The 4634-nt window shown below is 34.6% G+C and overlaps 1 long non-coding RNA gene across 1 annotated transcript; it reads right to left on the reverse strand.

The window, feature by feature from the left end:
* Positions 1–923: 923 nt before the first annotated feature.
* LOC120352347 lies at positions 924–4440 on the reverse strand. The gene is made up of 2 exons (XR_005571784.1): positions 4367–4440; positions 924–1120 (listed from the first exon to the last, which is right to left on the reverse strand). It is a non-coding gene; the product is annotated as an uncharacterized LOC120352347 (long non-coding RNA).
* Positions 4441–4634: the final 194 nt, after the last annotated feature.

A 4634-nucleotide genomic window follows, 5' to 3' on the forward strand; every position in this document is an offset into this window, starting at 1 on the left:
CTCCCGCCGCTTCCAGTAGAATGGGAAATTATCAATTTTAAAAACAACTTCCTCACTTTACCAAAAGCGGCCCAGAGAGCCTTGTTTGTCAGCTATCTTGTTAACAATAAGTTAATACAAAAGTGGTGAGTCTTTTTTCCTATTACATGAATATTAATTTCATTTATTGACTGATGGAAATATCGGTATGGATCGCTAACGATTTTTCATCACTCTATAAAAAAAAATTATTAGAAGTTCAATTCAAATTTATGTTTAAGTAACTTGAAAGTAAAGCAACTAGGAGACATAATTTTAGGGCCGGCCCCCGAGTTCGAGATTTAGCTCAGTTCTAGACTTTAAACAGCTGGAGTCAGAAAATTGGCTTTCCGATATGGAGAGTAGTCATGGTTTTTAAGATATTTTCTCATATATTTTCTCATTTCTAAAATATTGGAAACATTTTTTCTTGACAAAATGAAGCATTCCTAAATAATTAAAATAGCTGAAACTTTACACAATTTAGTCGTTATTTTATTAAGTGTTTTTGGGAAATTTATTTAAACGTGGACTACGACGAGGCCCCGTTTCGGAAAGCCAGTTTTCTGACTCCAGCTGTTTAAAGTCTAGAACTTATCTAAATCCCGAGCTCGGAAACCGTCCATTAAAATATTTTTATGGTAAACTTCATTCGCATTGATCTGGCAAAAACCCATGCACAATTCTGGGTGATTCACAACCGGACAAAGATAATTCAAGAAACATTCGGGTTGACCGTCACCTTTTCAAGTAATTCATCTAGCACTTCAATCTCAAGGGTTTACTATAAAATGAGGATTATTGACATATCGGAGATGTTATCAATTGACTTATTATAGCATGGTAATCCAAGTCTGAGCAGAAGTAATCTATGATGCAGCCTGGTGTATAGACTAGATTTTTTTAAGATTTCGTCTTGGAGACTCCATGAGGGAGTATAAGACAAGTCATTCTTATGAATACTCAAATTCCATACAGTACAGAACAGTCAAAGTGTATAAATCACCAATCCATACGGAATAGTCAAGTGAAATAGATGGAGATGTTCTTGGTTGTGTGGTATAATAGCAAGTTCCGTTGAAGCGGCGACAAACCAGTTCAACTGAAACAGGAGAAAAAAGCGATCAGAAACAACAGCAAAATACCAAGGAATAATAAGCTTTTAATGAAATTTGTTATTACTTCATTACAAGGCATATAAGTGCTGAAATTATTAAATATTGAATATGAAAAATATTCAATATATGAATATTTCTTGTAACCGGTGGAGGGTTTTATCATAGCCACCTCTAATACAAGGCCCCGGCCTTGCAACGTCGCAGCGTAGGCCTAGAATCTAATACATGATTGGTGAAAAAGATCAGCTGGTATTTAAAAAATCTTTTTACCAATCATGTATTAGATTCTAGGCCTACACTGCGACGTTGCAATATCGTAGGCCGGGGCCTTGTATTAGAGGTGGCTATGGTTATTTATAAGCCTCTTCAACTCACACCGTACATAAAATTATGTAGCTGAGAATCTCTCTATACGATGACTTAGTTAATTTTCCAAAATATGTAATATATAAAAATGCATGTGGTTCGATAGACATTATACTACTGCTGTGCGAGGTATATCGAGGGGGTGTTTCTTCTCTTCAATAATATTTTCTAAAATTATACTGCTATGAAATCTCTTTTGATTGGTTTAGGAGCTTATAGTGACAAATGCACAGATTATTATCATTATTCAATTGTCACCTAGTTAAGCAACTAGCAACTACGAGCCAGGAACTTCAATGAAAAATATTCATAAAATTCGACTTCAGGCTTATTAAACTAATCAAAACTAATAAATAGAATCATGTCACATTTGAAATTTTCAAACAAAACAAAGTTATTCAGCAATCAATTCAGGTAAAGAAGGCATATTCAATTTTTAATTTCAATACTTGGGAACTTGCTAACTTGCTGCAACTATTGTAGGTTTGGGCCTCGGTCATTCTATGAAACTGAATTTTGAGCTATAAGCTTATAAGAAAACAACAAGAGTTTGGCACTCACAATTTCAACAATTTAAACTTGGACTCTTCAGAGACACTCACATACGATCTAAGAAAACTCACTATACTTGAGCTCACACGCACAAATTATTTCCTGATTCTTCTCTTACTAACTCTATAAAATTTGATTTCCTATTTATATAGATAAAAATTACTGATAACTGAAATTTGTCAATTAGTCCCTCTGGATGGGAAATTGACCCATTCAGAGGACCGAGGCTCGCACACCGTTACACGATGTTTTCCGGTAACGTGTCAATTAGGACTGTGGCCTTTTCACTGAAAATTATTCCCCTTCCACTAGCGTTGAGCATAACTTTCAGTGGAAAAGCCAAAGCTGCAAAAAGGTCAACGTTCGTAAAATTCCCAAATAAAGAAGCTTTTTCGACATGAAATTGAAATTGTATTTGAAAAATGCACGAAAATTGCTTTAATTCGACAACTAAGCAACAAGTTAGCAAATTCAATAAAAACATGGTCAATTCTCACACTAAAAACTCAAGGTTCAACATAAGGTAAAAATCAAAGTTCATTCAGTTCAATAACCTGCAAAAGAATATAAGATACACAGAAAAAAATAACTACAATTATATCCACTCAATATCACACTATTACATTTCAAACAATATGAGTATGAAATATTCACAATACAGACAATTAAAACTTACAAAACTACAATATGAGATATCCAAAAACTGTATAAAGATTTCCCTTTTGACACTGCCAACTGAATGAAATTTTGTGAGTTGTGATTACAGTAGGAAAGAAATAATTCTTGTTAGGATGTAGTAAGCTTAATGAGCTCACCCATCATCTCTCGTTCATCACTGCTCATATATTTTCTATGATATGCACAACCATTCTATAGTGAGGTCCACGTTATAATGGCAGTGGAGAAAGATAGCAAAACAACGTTGCCGATCCTCTGTCTTGTCAATGCCTTCTATAGACGGTAGCTAATACAGGTTTATTGATATAATATTTAACTTATTTCTTGTTTGAAATAATCAATTTTATTTTATTAAACACGAAATTATATTTTCCAATAATTTCATACTGAATTGTAATGATGAAGATGAAATATTTTGTTAATTTATTATTAATTCTACATTGTTAAAAGACGATCTGGCAACAGAGTAAAGCGAGAAAGAGATAGCGCTATTTGCTTTATTGAATGATAGACAAGGATAGCAATACCATTGCTAATCAAACACTGCCATTATAACGTGGACCTCACTATAGGAAGTTGTATGGTCGCTGAAGAGAATGAATTATTATTGTTTGTAAGCAGGATTATACCAGGGTCATATTTTTCAACCTCCGATCTCATATCATACGACACAAACAAGCGATAGGGGGGCAACTTTCACAGAGCTCAACAGTTAAATATCATTCCCACCAAACGCCCTGTGATCCATGCGGCCAGAACGTAAATTTTTGTCAAGTTATAGAAACATGGCCGCCTAACTTGAGTCTGCTGCCAAGTGCTAGTTACGTAGCGTTATTAGTTTTTGCAAGCAAAATGCAAAAGTTCAGCATAAATCTGAAAATTATTTTAATAATGTGTGGTTACCGGAAATCAGATGCATTTGAGTACCAAGTACTAAATGAAGTAACGTGAGTAATCAAAGTATCGTTTCTATTGAATACGTTAAGTAGTGAGGGATAATGACTGCATCAAGTAGATGCTTAATACCAACATAACAATATCACTGAAGAGAGAAAGAAACCGAGGATTAACGTGCCGTTCGTAAGATTTGGAGCCAAGCCATATGAGGCGTTTTTCAGACGAGTCGACAGGGCAGGAAGCTCTCAGATTGACTGATTGGGTAGGCGTTCCGGAATCAGCTGATAATTAGCCAATCGGTGAGCTTCCTGCCCTGCCGACTCGTCTGAAAAACGCCTCATGTGGCTTGGCCCTTGGATCGTATGGATATATTGGAATATTACGCTAAGGAAGCGGACCTCAAACATAAATTCGGCAGACATCTCTAAAAACATATGAGTAAATTTGTAAATTCTCATTTGAATAAGCTTGAGATAATATGTCAGCAACAGACTAAAATTTTTTAAAATAGTTGTTTAAACAGACTATGTCTAAAACCCCAACAAACCGACACTGTTGGAGTTTTGATGGAACATCTGTGACAAGCTCATGTGAGCATCATCTGTGCTCTAATTTAGATTGACCAATAATTGATGATTGAACAATCTATAAATTTGATGATTGAACAATCTATAATTTGATGATTGAACTAATTTATAATTTGATGGGCAAAAATATGTATTCAGTCCAACGCTCACCTTCAAGCTTAGTATTGATAGAAAATCCAAATCGAGCACTGGAGGAGCATCTACTATTTCAAGATAGAGCCTGCATAAGCATGAATATCAAGATTATCAATCCATTCTGAAAAAAGAGTTATACAGCATGGGTTAAATTGTGTTTTGTTAAAGAAATTTAATCTAATTATTATTCTTGTAGATCCATCTATTCAGTGCGCTCCTTAATTAATAAATTATAAAAGTGTATGAACTGTCAAAAGTGAGGAAATTGTCATGATGAGCAACG

This window comes from Nilaparvata lugens, chromosome 7 (genome assembly GCF_014356525.2).
Source record: "Nilaparvata lugens isolate BPH chromosome 7, ASM1435652v1, whole genome shotgun sequence".
NCBI classification, from domain to species: Eukaryota; Metazoa; Arthropoda; class Insecta; order Hemiptera; family Delphacidae; genus Nilaparvata; species Nilaparvata lugens.